A 19,145-nucleotide genomic window follows, 5' to 3' on the forward strand; every position below is an offset into this window, starting at 1 on the left:
TCTTATACCTCAGAATCTGGATTTCCCATTTGTAGTTGACTTATTTCTTCAAGGTTGCAAAGTGCTTTATTTACAATGGTTCTATTTTACTGAAGAAATTCATCAAGGTGAATCGATTTGCTCAAGATCCAGAACTGAACTCAGATCTGTGTCCTGGTTCCAGGACTAGTGCCTTTCCATAATAATCTAGTAACTGCTATTTCTATAACTCTGTCGTTTACAGAGGACTCACTTCATGTAATAATGGTAGATGGAGCTTATTCCTATTTACTCCTCCTCATCTCAATGACTCACTGATTGGATTAATTTCTTTCTATAAATGATCCATCTCTGCTCTGGAAAGTTATATGAAATGATCTGCAATTCTTGTTTTCCTTTGATGCTATGAGCCCCAACCAGAGACAATGCTCAGGCCAACACTTCAGGGTTAGATAAATTCTACTCTCCTGCAGGTATACATCTCCTTCCATTGTCTTCTCCACTACACTTTTAATTAGTGCACTCAAGGGACTGGAAAACCCATGAGGTCTCTCTCAGCTCTAAGATGCTCTGAAGTCACACAAGGGACAGTGGATCTTATACTTAAGATCAGTGAGATCCCAAGCAAAACACTTCCTTGTTGGTAAAGTTGGTAAAATTAGATGGGCCCTGAGCAATTTGGAAGCACTAAGTTTAGGGGTCTCTATGTTGTGGTTATCTACCACATGTGATTAAAAGTACCTAAGATTTGGTGTTTATAGAACTTTCCCTTAATTTCTTTCTTTCATTTATTACACTCTTATCATTAACCACACTCTGATTCAATATGTCAATACTTCAAAGATTTATGAACTCACTGTAAAAAATTTGTAATCTCATTCTTTTATTAGCCTTCCAGTAAAATGGAAACTCCTCATGCACAATGACTATATCACTTTTGTGTACATGTTCTCGGGAGTTTCATGCACAATGACTATATCACTTTTGTGTACATGTTCTCGGGAGTTTCATGCAGCAAATCAATTAGTGACATTTCTTTGTCACTTTAGAGTGTCAGGCCCTCTAATAATTGCTGGAAATAAAAAAAGAAAAAAAGAAAAGTATCTTGCATTCTACAGGGAAGAGTTAAGATATGTAGTACAGGAAAAAATACTTGAGTCAATAAGATCTGGTTCAAAATCCCCAATCCTGATGCTTTGATGATCTATGTGATCCAGAACAAGTCATCTCCCTTCCTTGAGTGCCAGTTTCCCCTTATGTGAAAATGAAGTGGTCTCTTCCTAATCTTCTAGCTTCCAGATCTATTGTCTTTGCTTTAACTTGAGCTCTGAGATTAAATAAAGAAAGATAAGTAGATAGACAGGTGGCCAGGGGTGTGTGTGTGTGTGTGTGTGTGTGTGTGTACACAGAATATAAAAAGCAAAAATATGAGGTTGTTTAAGGAAGAGAGGACACTACCTGATTAGTAAATATTTGTTAATTGATGTATTGGTTGACAGAGAATAGATCTAATCCCTTTTCATAATTTTAATGCTTTTTTGTTGTGTTCTTGAAACTCTTTTCATTACTACCAACAACAAAAAAGTGTCATGAATACTCCAGAGTAATTTGATATACAAATCATAATATTCTTTTAGATTTATTCATTAAGTGCTTACAATAACTACAATAACTTTTGCCCCCAAAGGTATGAATTAAGATTGATAATATTAAAATGCAATTATCTAACATAAATTATATTCTTTTATAATTATGAAAACTCTACATATAAATTTAGAAAATTAATTAGAAAATCAATATGAAAATGCTATGTGGAATATTCTATAATAATTAAAAAAAATAATCCAGTAAAACTCATATCCTTGCTTTTCCTGCAAGATTTCATGTTAAATTTCTTTATTTTAAAAATTTTGTTGAATAAAAATATCATTAAGTTACAACTTTAAAATTGTTTAATATAATTGAATAATCACATGTAAAATTAATTTTATTGTTGATTTTTCTACTTGAAGATAAATATGCAATTTTTGTTTCAGCACTAAACAGTCATCAATCTGGTCCTGCATCATTTATTTCAGCATTTTAATTTAAAACAATAATAAATTGAAAATGCTTGCTTACACAAATATGTGGTATAGATTGGTTGGAGAATTTTAGAAGCTTTCTTGCTATGATATTAAATATTTTTTTAAAAGATATAATCATCTAACCAAGTGTCAAAAAATGAATAGCTGGTTATGATATAAAATATTTAGTTTTGTACTGGATAATGACAAGTGATTTATTAAATGATTAATACATTTAAAAACACAATTGCACATGTTGCTTTATTTGTCACAATGTTTACATAAAAAATTACCTTTGTATGAAAAGAATAGTCAAATATGACTTTCTTCTCATCTTCCAATGGCATGCTAACAACAAATTGACAGAATCTCTACTGAATGACTGACCATGATTGTCAACTAGGTCTAAAATCCATCAGAGAGATGAATAGCAATAAAAATAAAGGAAAAATTTAAATTAAAAAACAGCCTTGAAACTGTGACAAGAGGCAACATGATATTTATGCAGAACATTGGTGATAGTCTGTGATGGTTTCAAAATGAATGATAATGTTCATGTTAGTGGTCATGCTTTACAAACAGTCTGAAATTTGGGCTATAAGAAGGCAAATATTATAACATCTTGATCCTAAGCTTATATAGCTGATGATATAAGATCACATGGTAACAGAGGGGAATGAGGGAGTTACTCTGGTGCACTGTACAAACTGCAAAGGAGGATTTGTACATGTGTCTGATCATCCATTGGGAATCAGTTTGCACTAGAATATTATAAGCTTGTGGAGGTTTAGAAACAGTTTGATTACAAGTTGAGAAACTGCATGAACACAATGTAATTTGTCAGAAGTGGTCAGAGTTTGATAGAACTAATGCATGGACAGCAAAATACTTGTGAGTATCACCATAAAACTTTTAATAACTAAATAAATAAACCTGTCTTGCTTAAACATGCACATGATCGTCCTCACATAAGGAAAAACATAACACGACAGGGCCATTATTTGCTGATTCATGTGATAAGAGAATTTTTATTGCAAACTGAACCATTGTCTCAAACCCTGAAGTGGTTCAACAAACCAATAAAAGGGAACCTTATTAGAGTATAGCTTCCTAGAGATCTGAGACTGTGATCCAGAAGGGAAGTTAAAAAGTTATCTGATCCAATGTTCTCATTTGGCAGATAAGGAAATGGAATCCTGGAAGGATTAAATAACAAGCTCAAAGTCAAAAGAGGGTAAATAGCAGGAAGATAGCAGATTCTCTGACTCTGTTATCACTTTTTATCCCTAAATTTCTATACCCCTCCCCTCTCTTACAAACAAATCAATCAATCAGTTAATTAATCAATTAATCTTATAGAGGTCCAACTGCCTTCACAGCTTGGTAAGGCTTACTAGACTTTGAGATTCACTGACAGAACTTTCCAAAAATCAAGGCAACTCATCTCTTTCTCCCATGAAGATAAAGCATGGAGGAGGCTCTCAGATGGGAGACCTATTGACTAAAGACTAGGTTATTTCAAAGGAGTTGTGTGCTGCTCAAGGTCCTAGAGTTAATAAGAGACAGAAATTGGAGATCTATCCTAAGTCTCCTTTATGTAAAACTAGGACTATGGCCCACTAGGTTCATTCTCTGAGATTCAATTCCAAGGTATTAATCGTTTATTCCTTTTTTTCATGCCCAGTCCATGGAAGCTCTCAGTGCCATACTCTGGCCTCTTTTCCATCTCACTCCCCATATAGGTATGAGAATGAGGCCCACAAATTTGTTCTCAATTAATCTTTATCCCATTTCAGCCCAATGTCCTTATCTTTTAAGTTCAATGTACTTTGTGCTCAATTAGCTCTGTCCTCAGTATACCATCAATCTGTAAGTTATTACATCAAGGCTGATTGGGGGAAAAGAGGAGAGAAATACCCCCTGAAGTCATTCCCTCCTTCTGATATTTTCAAATTCTGTGCTCTTGAGAAAATCCTTTCATATCTATGAACATCGCTTTCTTCATCTATAAAATGAGAATAATCTCATACTAATTTTCTCATTGTATTAAGGAGAGAGAAGAATTTCATACATTTTAAAACATTACAAAATCATGGAATTAGTTTTGGGAGGTACCTTCAAAGTTATTTATCTACTCATTTCACACATGAAAAACTCATCCTCAAAGAATTAATAGGTTTGTTCAAGGTCATACGAAGTGAAGTGACAGTGATTGTATCCCACTTGGAAGTCTAAATTCTTTCCACTTACCTCTTTGCTTCTGTAGAAGTGCGAGATGGCTGTTGAGTTACTTCAGAATGGATCTTGTCCAGTCCATTCATCCACAGAAATATATTCTTCATCATCCAAGAGCACAGGGCATTATGAGAATAGTTCTTAAAGCCTTTGCCACTTAGGAAAATCTGTTGGAACTCACAGTGGGCTGACACAGCTGGAAGATACCAGTGGTCCCTGTTATATTCTGGGAAGCATCCAAGGAGGGACTTCAAAGGGGATATTCTGAGCCATCGTTAGTAAAAACCACCTTCAGCAGCAGCTGCAGCTGCAGTGGAAATGGAATGAATATTCCCTGGATAGGATTCAGAACTTTGGGAACTTCAGAGGATGTCTCCTCTAATTCTATTTCTCCTATAGGACAAAAGGCCAGAAAATGCCAACGGTTTAGCAAAATTCACCAAAAAGTTAGAGGTAGGGTTATTCTAATCATCAAATTCTCCTCATTCTAACTATGTTCTCTTCCCCTCCCACCATAACACTATGGTTCTGAGAAGGTTTGATTTCAAATTCATTTCTGATACTCAATAGATTTGTGGCCATGGAAGGCACTGTGAGTACACAGAAATAACTTTGGATTTGAAGCAGAGCATCTAGATTTGATTCAATCATTCAAGCCATCTTTTCAAAATACCTATTCTATGGCAGGCACTTTTGTAACATGGGGGGCTATCTCTGCTACTTATTTTCCATATGGACTGGGGCATGTCTATAAATTTCAGGGTATCAATTTTCTTACCTGTAAAACTAGGATAAAACATCCCACTCTTATCACCATTTCCCTTCATTCCCCAGGGCTATGGGGAGGACATATGAGAACTTAGATAAATATTATATAAACTTTAAAGTCATGTAGAGTAAATAGTAGCTGTAAAACTGGGACAATGCTAGAGAACTACCTAACAGCTGGGTGTTACAGAGAATAGAATGAGAATTGCCTGAGTTCAAATCTAGTTTTAGATCTTTTAAGCTCAATGTACTTTGTGCCTGATTAGCTCGGTCCTCAGTCTCACTGACTAGATGAATCACTTAATCTGGCTGTCATATCTTTTTAAAAAGATATAATAATAGCAAGTCTCTCCTAGGATTGTCAAGAAAAAATGCAATAAGATTTATAAATCACTTTGAAAATCTTAAGGTGTCAATCTTTGCTATTTAGTAGTAGTAGTTAGTAGCAGCAATAGTAGTGGTAGTAGGAACACTAATAGCAGCAGCAGCAGCAGTAGTAGAAACACTAGTAGCAGCAGCAGTCATAGTAGTAGCAACAGCAGCAGCAGCAGTAGTAATAATGGTAATAGTAGTGGTAGTGTAGTAGTAGTAGTAGTAGTAGTAGTAGCAGTAGTAGTAGTAATAGTAATAGTAGTTGCAGTAGTAGCAGTGATAGTAGTAGTATCAATAGTAGTAGTAGTATAGTAGTAGTAGCAGTAGTAGTAGTAACAAAGCTATTATGATTTAAACTCTAGACCTAGAATTAGTAAGAATGACCTTCAAATCCTTCAACATTTGCAAGTTGGATGACTATATGCAAGTCACTTTATTTTCTCCAGTCTCAGTTTCCCTATTTGTCAAATGCAGATAAGATTAGTAGTACCTTTATTATCAGGGTTTTGTTATAAAACTAAAATAAGACACTAAATATAAAGACTCTAAAAATCCTATGGAAATGGATAATATCCTTATTAACTATTTTGGAAGTTTTTACACACTAACACAATAGGAATTGCTATTAACATGATTATTTTAAATTGGGCAGGTGATTTCATTATGGTAGGACAGGGTTTCCTAAACTTTTACCTCTTGCAACCTCTTTGCACCTGAAAAGTTTTTATATAACTCAAGTATATCAGTATATAAAATAGGCATAGAAATCAAATATTTACTGATAATAAATCATAATTTTGCAGCCCCACATTCGGTTATAATACCCCATATAGTGTCATGAACTATTTAAGATTTAAGAAACCAGAGTGTGGGGAAATTCTAGGGAGGAAATTCCTTCTACTGACGTCAATCAATACATGACCTGCAATTTATAATTTCAATGAATTAACAAGGTCACTGAAAAGAGACTTGATGAAGAGAATCTGTCAGAAGAGGGACTTGGATTTATGTCTTCATGATATTCAGTAAGCTTTTTACCCACTTCTCAATTCTGTTTTTCATCATCATCATCACAAGCACCACCATTGTCATCATCACTATCATCATCATCATCAATCATCTAAACTTACAAAGTAAAAAGGCAGGTGGCCCATTTGTTGGAAAGCTCTATTTAAGTCATTAACTTGGGGTCTTTGTCTCCAAATAGCAAGAGGTACCCTGTGGTATGGCACAGCTGCCTCGAAAAGTGATTCAGAATCAAGTAACCAAATTTCTGGACCACCGACCAACCCCTTTTCCACAGAGAACAAGCTGCATGGTGAAGAAGGTTCTCAAAAGCCACAAAATCTGGAGTGTGTGTGTGAGAGAGATGCTTAATATGTCCCTGGACAGATGCTGCCCACCCTCTTACATGCCCCGACATTGGATCATTCTCTCAGGGAAGAAATTATCATTTCTATTGTAACTTGGCCTTTTGTGGAGAAAATAACAACATTGCTTTCTCTGGGTAAAATTTTTAATAGTTATTAATTTTCTCCCCAGGCAGAAAAAATCATTTTTTATGGTAAAATCTAAGTTTACACTGAAATGTCAATTTCCTGACTGTAAGAAAAACTGCCATCTCCTGAATTCCATTTCACCACATTTCCAGCACTGGATATTTGTCAGGCCTGCCTCTGGAGTGGTTGACTCTTGGATCTTTGACTTGATTTGATCTGATTTTTTTTTTTTTTAGCTTTCCTCACAGTCTAGTGACAACTTTCCATGGGCATACCCAATATAAGAAGTCAGAGTATGGGATGGTCACTTTAAGCCCTCAAAATTCTGGATAATAGGGAAAGAGATGGAACTCAGGAGGGCATACATTCTGATCAGCATATTCCCTGTGTGGCCATGGACAAGCCCCTTCTTCTCTCTGAGCCTCAGTTTCCCTCATTGTGAAATGAAAGGATTGAACCAAGTAGGTGCTGAGGTTTCCATCAGATCAGACATATATAGGTTCATTACATTATGAATGCAGCTGTAAGGATCTTCACCTATTATCGAATACTACAGTTCTTTTATTTTTACACATGAGGAAACTGAGACCCTGGAGAAAGGAAGTTACATTCTTGAGGTCACATAAGTGACAACTAGGAGGGTCAAGATTTGGCTACAAGTACTCCTATTCTCATGCCATTTATGATATCCCCCACATGAGTTTTATGATCTAAGAAGGGACCTGACTTTGATATCCCACACTGTGTTCATCTGAATTTATGGGATCATGGAATCATCCATCTGGAGCTGGAAGAAACCTTAAAACCACCAAGTTCAATCCTCTCATTTTATAGACAAGGAAAATGAGATCCAGAGAAGTTCAAGAACAAACAGTAAGCAACAGAAGCAGAATTTGACTACAAACCCATTATGGTTTCCACTATACTACACTGCAATTCTTTTCATTTCAATTCATCATTCATTTATTAAATGTAAAGCACTATGTTACGTACTGATAATACAAACACAGGTATACCTACACACACACACACACACACACACACACACACACACACACACACACACAGAGTAATAGACCAACCCACTTAATCCACTTATTTGGAAGATAACTAAATAGATGTAGAGACATGGACCAAGTTAGCCACAAGACCAAATATTTAATTACTTGAAAAACCAAATCAAGAAAAGATATCCCCTGGCAGCAAGTCCACAGTTCTTGTCTTTATTCCCTTAAAACAGTTTCTTTTATTGCACACTAAGTAATCATCACCAAAAACTTAAGTAAACAAAATGAAAACATGAACTAAACCATAAACTCTGAACTGCTTAGAAATTCATTTAAAAGGAATGTGGTTATTAACTGTAATAAAAATAATAACAATGTCTTCTTTTCTTTTGTAGAATCTAAGCTCTTTTCTTCTGTCTACTATATCATCTTGGGTTGCTCTGATGAATATTCATGTTTTTACTTTGTGAAGAAGTTATGTATGTTATATATTATATCTGTGTATGTGTATCCCCTTCATATACATATATATGTAAATGCACACACATATAATTTATACATTACAATCTATAATTTACAAGGCTTCTGCTTCATTTCTTAATGTGAAATCACAACTCCCATTATATTTTTCAGTTTCTTCTTTATGCTTTTTTTTGCATTGAAATCAATGAGTATTAAAATATTATAGATCTTTTCTTTTTTTTTTTAAGTTCCAATTAAAATTCTGTCTATAACAGGAAGCCTTTTCCAAATGCTTTTAATTCTAGTGACTTCCCTATATTATTTCCTCTTTATTATATATAGCTTGCTTTATATACATTTGTTTGCATGTTGTCTCCTTCATTAAACTGTAATCTCCTTGAGGGTTGGATCTATCTTTTACCTCTTTTTTTTATCCCCATCCTTTAGCAAAGTAACTGGCATATATTAATCTCTTAACAAATATTGGCTGAATATCGAATAGAGAGAGGAACTTGACCACTCCTCCAAATACTAACCATATTTCATCATTTTCTGAGACAGAGAAGTTAAAATGACTCTCTTGACTTTTTGTTTGACTAATTATTTTTCTTATGCTTAACCTAGGCAGTAAACACAAGATCATCGTGTCTTCTAAAGTTATGTAGTTGAATTTTGGGAGAGGTGATTGACATGTATGTTCCATGAAAATAGTTCCTTCATTTTCTTTATTAAATTCAACTAGGAGAACTTGGGAAACCATTCCATTTGTCTGCAACTTCTTTCTGTATTCTAGCTTCATTTATGGAGAGAGTCTTATAGCAGGCTTGTCCAATTCCTATGACTTGTAGTGAGTCAATAACATAGATATTCCTTGGAGCAAATAAAAGGGCAGGCTCTCTCTTGAACTTGTGACCATGTACTTAGTATATTGTCAGTGTTGACTGAAGGAAAGTGAAAAGCCTGAAAAAGGAGGTAGACTGTGTGAAAATAATAATGAAGCATTTGAAGAAAAATGGTGCGTTGTATATTTGAAATGGCAACTGCCATGATTTGAATTTTGAAGCTAGTGTCTGAGGCTTCCTGTGTACATCGTTGGTGGGAGTTATGACAACTTGACTAGGCCTTGCAGAAAAGGGAGCATGTAAAGTACATGGAGCATGATTATAAGTGGAGTTAGTTGGTAAGGTAAAATTACAAGAAGGGAACATCTTGATTTCCCCCAAAAAGCTTCTCTCTTATCTATATCGTCAGGCCTTCTCTACTGACCTCTTGTCCTAGCTCAAGGATTCAAGTGTAAATGTCATTTATATCTTGATCTGTTGGTAGAGGGGGCAAAGGCTATTTTGAATAATCTGGAAATAAGCTAAATTCAGAATTTCCCAAAGAGACAGACAAATGTCTTTTGTATAAGATGTTAGATATAAGTAAGAAGAAATTCTGGGTCACTGATTAGTTTCCAAGGAAGGACCTTGAGACATTGAAACCAGAATAACTTTGAGCTATAGTTCTCCTCAACCTTTTGTAATATGGTTTCTGACTTCATTATTTAATTAAAACTGTTCTCTCTAAAACAACCAGTGGCATCTTAATTGCCCAAACTAATTGCCTAATATTTCTTAATGTATAAGCTGATTTTGATGTTGTTGACTATACTCTCTTTCTGGTTAATCTCTTCTTGTGTGTGTGTGTGTGTGTGTGTGTGTGTGTGTGTGTGTGTGTGTGTGTGTATCTAAGACACCATATTCATCTGACTACATCAATTTCCCAAAGGCAAGCGTTCTCCAAGGTCCTGACTTGGGCCTTTTATGCCCTCTGTGATCTCATCAGTTCCCTGAGGAAATGTCCCAGTCTCCCTAAAACTTCAATCCAAAACCATCAATTGTTTATTGTATATTTCAAAGTTGATGTCTGTAAAACATGCTAAATTCAACATGTCTAAAACTGAACTCATTATTTTCTCCCAAATCCTCCTCTCTCCAAAACTTCCCTCCTTTTGATGAAAGCAGTACTGTCTATCCATTCTCTTAAGACTCCTCATTCTTCTTCACTGTGAACTTGTATCTAAAGAGTTGCCAAATACTGTTGCTTCTACCTCTAATACCCCTCCTTTCTCTGCCCTCTTTAGTCACACACAACCTTAAACTTTCCTCATTTCTCACCTGGATTATTGCAATGTCTTCATAATTGTTCTCTATTATCCTCATTCTAGTCCAACCTAACCGCTATTGCCAAAGTGGTTTCCCTCACTCAAAGCTCTTTGCACATGACTCTGCTACTCAGTTAATTCCAGTGACTTTCTATTGCCTCTAGCATAAAATAGAAAATTCTGTTTAGTTTTTAAAGCCCTATATAACTTGAACTTAACCTATATTTTCTGCCTTATGGGACATTATTACACCTTATCCTTCACTCTCTAATCTAGAAAAACTGTCTTCTCTATTCCTTACTTGTGACAGCTCCATTTCCTTTCTCTATGACTTTAAATTTGACATCCCCCACACCTGTAGTGAAATCTTACTCTCCCTTTCCCCTATAAATATATATCTTACGTGCCATGTAATGCAAGAAACTTTACATCATTCCTTCCAACTGTCAGCATTTTATATGTATCACAACAACAACAAATGTATCACAACAACAACAAACTACATTTATGTAGCATTTAAACTTTATAAAGCACATTACAAATATCTCATTTTATCTCATAATAATCTTGGCAGATAGATACCATTTAATAATTGAGGAAAGATTAATTACTATTTTAATTAATTAATTAATAAAATTGAGGAAAGGCAGAACGAAATTATTACTTGACAAAGGTTGTAAAGGTAATTCATGTCTGAGGCACTTTTGTAATCAGGCCTTTCTTGAGTGGTACAATGGTGGTAGGATGTGAGCTTGGAATCAATGAGACCTAAATTCAAATCTGAACCCAAATAGTAATTGTGTGATTCTGAACAAGACACTTACCCACTGTTTTCCTCAGTTTCTTAATTGTGAAAAAGGAGATAATAATAGCACCTACCTCTCAAGAAAGTTGTGAGGAGGATCATAGAGATTAATATTTGTAGTTGTGCTTAGCACCTTGCCTAATACATAACATCTTCTCTAGGAATGATTATTCTCTTCCATCCCCAGTTCAGTATTATATCACTGAGACAAATTGCTCAATCTTTTGTTTCTAGAAAGAAATAGATATTTGTATATACTATACTAATATATACAATCTATGTGTAGATTACATACATACATATATATATATACATATATATATACGTATATATATGTATATATATACGTATATATATATGTATATATATATATATATAGATGTGGATTCACTTTGATTTTATGTTGTACCTATTTTTATATGTATCTGTATGTCTCAGTCATTAGCTTCCTATAAGTTGGGATTGTCTCAGCCTTGGTATATCCACAGTGTCCACCTCATACCATCTATGGTATGGATCTAGTAAGAGGTTTTCTATAAGCTCTTGTTGATTGCTTTGTTAATATTTATATGGCTCAATTATTGCAGTATTGAAGCAATTCATTAGTCACTAAAGAAAGATTCTAAATGAAAACAAATAGATTTGTGAAAGAGCTGTGAATTCATCAGTGGAGAAAAACACCTAATGGGAGGACTTTCTCCAATGATACAATTTATCTGTAACTTAGAGGAGAAGTCCTGGGACACTGGTCAAGTAAGGGAAAGTTATTGACCCCGGGTCAAAGATCAAAGTTTCATAAATGGATTTCTAACCCGTTTTCCTGATTTCAACTTCAGGACTCTATCATTTATACTATGTTTCTTCTAGAGTAGCAATAATTAAATTCATGTTTTTAAATGGTCCAAAAATTCTGGTGCAAAAATGTTAGTACCTTCTCTCTATTGATTAACCCATCTATATTTTGTTTGTACATAATTGTTTGAATATAGACAATCCCATTAGACTGTGAGGTTCATGAAAGCAGGAATTGCCTTCTTCCTTTGTACCTTCAGAACTTAGCACGATGCCTGACACATAGTAAGCACTTCATAAATGGCTGTTGGCTGACTGATCCTTAGAACCTATCCTTAGAACCTTCTGTCTTCTCACTGGACTCTTACACACAATCATTTTGGAAGTGGCTACAGAACACATAAGACAGAGAACTTTTCGTGGATCTTTCTCAGGAGTTGAAATCTCCACATCATAATGGTGGATCCCTTTCATTTTATCCAAGTAGATCTCTTGACAGCAGACATGGTCTGTCACACCCACTATATTTTGAAATTTGGAGGAGGTTAGCAGAATCTTCTAGAATGAATTTAATCTCTGCTAGAATGATTTTCAAGAGCTCAGGATTATCTCCACTCTTCAATGTGCTGTTAGAGTAGGAGTTTTATTAGAGAAAAGGTCAATATGAAATCAATAAAAGGAAGAATCAAGATGAAAAGATGGTAATGGACTTCCAACTCCATTTTAATAGCCAGGCAAGCTGTTTTACTTAAAAATGGGAAATGGATAAAAGTAAAAACATTGACTTTGATGATTAGTGCTTTTTAGATGAAGATCTCAAACAGCTAATACTCTAAGGAGGTCAACAAAGCCTGGAAATTACCTCAGCAGGAAATCCTAATTTAAAAGATATTCAATGGTTTCTTTTCAAGAAAATTCAAAAAGGTAAAATTCCAAGAGCCAAAAAGCTCATCAATAGCATTAAAATAAAAGAAAAAGAAATAAAGAGGGGAAAGTGATATTGAAAAAAAAAAATTAGAGACTAACAATATAGGTTGACTCTATTTAATCAATTCCAAATGAGAACCAGTGTTCTCTAAGCAATGTACCCAACCACCTGTATACAGAATTAAACATATAAAGAACAATAGCTTGTCCTTGAACTATTTCTAGCTCAATTCCTTGGACCAAGATGAGAATGAGATAATAATAATAATAAGAGTCACAACATCCTCACTCTCACCCCTAAACAATATCTTTCAAAAGAAGAATCACAATTTTTCTGCAGATTTTATAGGGCAGGGGAGGAGAAACAATCTGAGAATGAAACAAAGCTAATGTTCTCATTTGTTTCTGTATCCCAAAGACAGCAGCCTCCCCAGGGCAACATTGCTTTATCTACCAGAGGCATTAGTAATTATGGTATCATTATAGTGACATTCCAAGTTTGCTTTCACATTCATGTAATTAAAGTAGATAATAATGATAATATCCTACTCTGGATTTATATAAGATGTTACCTCAAAAAGTACTCAGGGTGTATTACAAGTGATTTGTTAATCTCATCAACTTATTAAAAGAAGAATGATGGTGATTCCATTAGGTATTTAACAACCTGTGCAATGAAAATACCACTGGACTGCCAATCCAGGGGTCCTGAATTCAAAGATCATAAGCATTTTTTGTTTTGTTTTGTGGCTTTTCAGAGCTGGATGGGATTTATGTGGCAACTGAGTTTAACTCATTTTACAAATAAGGAAATGTAACTCAAATCCACTTATGATGAATTCAGTTTAGTTTCCACTAAACCACACTGCCTGCAGGCCTTATAACAATGCAGGTCCTTAATAAGGAAAAGCCATGCCTTAAGAATCTCTCTGAGCTTCTATGAGCACCTCACGAAAGTAGACCATGTGCTGCAGAGAGCTTGCTTTCACCATCATTGTTATTAGCAATCAAAGTTATTATTATCAGTCTATTTAGGGCAAAGTTTGCCTTGGGGGGTGGAATTATAGATGCATGCTCCTAATTCCACTTGACTTAAGTGCAGAGAACTCTGAGAAAATAATAATAATAATAATAATGGTTTCTTAAACTCATGACTGTGAAAATAGCAATGGCTACAATCCAAACAGGAATCAAACAAGAGAATATCTTAACATTCAGATGAATTATCATAGATCATAGAGAGAGAGCTGGAAGGGACCTGGAAGTTTAGCTAGTCCAACCAACTAATTTTATAGATGAAAAAATCAAACTCTTTAGAAAGGAGTTCTGGCCCAATTTGTCTGGTTTGGGCTCTCTGTGAGGCCATCAAGCCTCTCATTTTATAGACAATGACATTAAGGTCTCAGGAGGATGTGTCTCACCTAAGTTCACAAAGGTAAAAGGGGATAGAAATGGCAACAGAACTCAACTTTTATGACTCTGAGCTATTTCTCTGTCCAAGGTACTATTTTAAATGCTGGATTGTGTTGAATTTGGTCTGAAGCTTACAAGATGAAACTGATCCATATGAAATAATTAGCACAGACAACAAACCTGATGATGATTGAAAACTGGGGATGATTTACAAATTCTGTGGGAATTCAAAGAAGAGCTCTGGATCTGCATTCAGAGAACCTGAGTCTGAATCCTAATTTTCCTAATTAATAATTATGTGACCTTGAACAAATCATGTTGTAGTGCTTTTTGGGGCCTGTTTCCTTATCTGTAAAATGAGAGGGTATGAATAAATGATCTTTAATATTCCTTCCAATTCTGAAATCTAGAGGTGACTTAGCAGCAAGTCATCCTGAAGGAGAAACAGAAAACAGTATATGCTGGGCAAGTCAAGCCACCTCCATCACCTTAACTAATATTTCCTCTTAGATCTTGATGGAGCTAGTTTAGGACCCTGAACTCAAGAATCTACAGAATCAAGAGCAATGCTTCAAGGCCAGTGCCCTCAACCATCATCCTGGCAACAGGAGTTGCAACGTGGGGACTGCTCCTGCAAAGACTATCGGTACAACTACTATAGACCTAGATAGGAAAATTCCTGCCGCCAAAGTACCTGAAATTGTCCAATGATTTATATCAAAAACTCATATGATTTCATCAGTGAAGATTCTATTAAAGAAGAGGCATTGTTATAACCTCTATGGCTACCCAGTCCCTCCAATGACTTGGAGAGTTTTCCATATAACTGGCAGCTGTAATTTTCCATATGTATCAGCTCCTGGAGATGACTTCTCTGTTTGTATTCTTGAAGCTTATCACAGTACTTTGCATAAAGGCTTAATTAATGCTTTATTCATTTAGTACTTAGAAAAGAGAGAGCTAAGATCTGACAATCTTTGAATTCTATTATGAGAAAGGGCCTAGAGACCACATGAGACCACTTCTGCTACTTCCAAACAAAACTGTATTTGAACCTTGCTGGCTAAAGGTCCTTAAAAGACATTGGGATTATTCTTCTTTCCAGAGTTACTGATCAAACCATGTTTGGGGATATACTCCCAGCAAGGTGCTACATTATAGAGCAAGCACAGGATTTGAAGCCAGGGAGACCTGAGTACAAATCCAACAACAGCTATTTTTTAGCTGTGTGACTCTGCTGAGCTAGTCATTTAATCTCTTTCTGCCACAGTTTCCCTATTTGTAGAATGGAGATTATAATAGCACCTAGCTTACAGCCATTGTGACGCTCAAATGAAATAATATTTATAAAGTAATTTGTAAACCTAAAAGTGTTACACAAATGATATTATTATGATCACCAGCAGCAGCACCACCATTACAATCATCACCATCATCTTCATTATTATCATCATCATCCTAATCTTTTATTTGTTTAAAGCAGAAGAAATATCACTTGTCTTACAAATAGATGGCCTGGGGTTGCATCGTGCCATATGACCCTGATGAAGTTCATTATCTCTCTGAGTCTCAGTTTCTCAGTGTAAAAAGAAGGTATAATAATACCTGGACCATGCACCTCATGTGAATTTCATGAGAAAATCACCCTCCATAAAGGGCAATCAAATTGAGAACTATTGGTATGATTATGACAACCCTAGCCAAGCCATTTAGCTACTCCCACTTTCATAGTCCTTAAAGAATTATGAAGAAATATTCTCATATCTGACCTTCCAGACATGTTGTTTTTGAGTCGTTTTTCAGCTATATCTGACTCTATGTATCATGACCCTATTTAAGGTTTTGTTTGGGTTTTTTTTGGTAGAGATAGTATAGTGGTTTGTCATTTCCTTCTCCAGCTCATTTTACAGATGAGGAGACTGAGGCAAATGGGGTTAAGTTAATTTACCAGGGTCACACAGCTATTGAGTGTCTGAGACTGAATTTGAATTCAGGTTTTCATGACTCTGGGCTTAGCACTCGGTCTACTACACTACCTAACTGCCCATATTCCAATAATATTATACCAATTTTACATGGAGGAAAACTGATTCAGAAAGTAAATGTAGCAAGAGAACTGACTTAAGACCTTCTCAATTCAAGACTGACAGCCTTTCTATCCTCCAACCTGACCCTCAGTTCTGTCGTTTATAAATTGAGAATTAGAATCCCCACCTGGCCTCCCTCCCAGGCGTATTCTAAGAGTCAAATAAACCAGATCTGTAAATCTCTTGTCAAATGCTGAGTGCAGAGATGTAAGGCGTTTCTCTTAGGTTTGTTGGCAAGCAGTTTGTTCAGGCAGGAAGAAGTTAGTTCCCTGTCAATATAGTAGACACGGCATTTGCATCTTACCTGCTTCCTTTGTAGCTGCCATTACTCTACCTTGCAAAGCTTCAGTTGGAAAGGCTGGGGCCTGCCAGTCAGCCCATGAATAACACAATTCAGGGCAAGAGGAGACATTATACAGAGCATTTCATCAAAAGATGTTCAAGCAATCCTTGATTGGGGAGTTAGGCTCAGGGAGTCTGAGGTTTTCCAGTGGAAGCCAATTGCTGAGGCCATAAATTCTCAAATTTCAGCAGAACCTGAAGACATATGTGGAAATAGATGAGATTGAAAGAGAGGTCCAGGGTTTGTTCCCATTTAGCAAAAGCATAGGGAAACATCACTCTGGGGGAACTGAATCATGGATTCAGAGAATGTCAGAGCCAGGTTGTTGTTTGCCCTACTTTCTTAGAGAGGACCATGACATCAGGAAGGAGATGTCATGACTTGCAAGTGAATTGGATTTAAGTGAGAGAGGGTTGGGCAAAGTCACCAGCCTCACTTTCTCCTCCAGAGACATCTGGGTTTCAGTGACAAGATATAGGTCAGGATGACTGGAGATGGTCCCAGCTCAGTACAGAGATTGTTAGGTGTGATAGGATTTAAGAACATTGAATGTCAGGACTGGAAGAGATGTTAAACATATAATTTCAGAATCAGAAGGACGTTAGAAAATACAGCCTAGAATGTCAAAACAGGAAGAACCTTAAAATAAAAAATAACATTTACATAGATCTTTAAGGATAACATGACAGTTTAAAAATTATTATCTTATTTTATCTTTATGTCAAACCTCAGAAACGGAGGCTATTCTTAGTCCTATTTTACAAAGGTAGAAACTGAGGCAGATAGAGATTTAAATGACTTGCTCAGAGATACACAGGTAGTATTTTAGGACATTTAACTTATGTTCTCTTTGCTCTGGGTTCAGCACTCTAGCCACAATTTTTCCAAATTATCAGTTAAGATGGATATTAGGACATATGATGTTAGAACCAGGAGGAGCCTTAAAACAGAATGTCAGAACAGAAAGGGACATGAGAACATAGAACAAACTTTTATCTGATTTTCAGAAATCAGATATGATGCTGCAATCAACCCTTTGTTCTAGATCATTCCAATTTCTGAACCCCGCAATTGGAGCTTTCAAGACAATAAATAAAGGTCAAGAACGCTCTGGCTATTTGGATCTATGTCACCTTCAATAATCAGGGAGTCTAGACCCAAGGAGTGCAGAACTAGAGCTAGCCCTATGTTGTCCATTACATCTGTGAAAAAGAACCGCAAGATTATCCAGTACAACCCACTAATTTTCCCCATGAGTAAAGTGAAGCTCAGAGAAGGGGTTGAACTGCCTAGAATCACAAAGTGACTGGCATAGGTCCAGGATTCCCACTGACATCTTCTCACTCCAAATATCATGTTTTCCCATTCCATCACACTAGCTTCTCACTAGCAATCTCTGGGTCTGTTCATATCTTTAAGATTGAGAACACCAAGAAGATAAGATTTAGCTACCATGGTCCAACTCTGATTTCTCCCTAAGAGAGAGAACCCTCAAATCTGGGAGAAATGCCCATGTGCCTTCTTGCTAGACATTGGGCATTCTATAATACTTGACACTTTCTTTATTCTATGTCCATAGAATTGGAGCAATCCAATTGAATTCTGGGAAAATCCTGACTAAAGCATATAAGGTCTATAACAACATGTCAGGGATAAAAATTATTTAAAGAACATCTGGAAAGATAGAAAAAATTAAATAACAGAATAATAGAATAGAATAATAATAACAGAATAGAATTAAATGATAGAAAATAATAGTGAACTCACATGCCAATAATGTAGTGGATGGCCTAAGCATTATATTGGTGAAGTGTGACGTCTGAATGTCTCCTATGCATTATGATAGGCTGCTATTTTTCCCTAGTACACACACACACACACACACACACACACACACACACACACACACACACACACATATACTGTCAAGGGCTATTGTTTTCTTATCTCCTCCTACATTATCATATTCTTAGTATATTGAAAATGCTGAATTAATTAGGTAGTTAATGCCCTAGAATTTCATCCTTAGATTTGGTCTTAGGTAACCTAGAGTTAGAAATTTAGTGGATAGGTGGAGGAAGAAAAAAGAGAAAGAAAGAGACAAATAGAAACAGATAGACAGACAGAGACAAAAATACAGAAAGCAAGGAGAGAGAGAAAGGCAAAGGTGAGAGTTTGGGAAACCTGGGCAGCCATGTTGAGTGGCCAGGGAACCATGCATTCTATAGGAACATGTACAAAGAT

The sequence above is a fragment of the Sminthopsis crassicaudata genome, chromosome 5 (genome assembly GCF_048593235.1).
Source record: "Sminthopsis crassicaudata isolate SCR6 chromosome 5, ASM4859323v1, whole genome shotgun sequence".
In the NCBI taxonomy this organism is placed as follows: domain Eukaryota; kingdom Metazoa; phylum Chordata; class Mammalia; order Dasyuromorphia; family Dasyuridae; genus Sminthopsis; species Sminthopsis crassicaudata.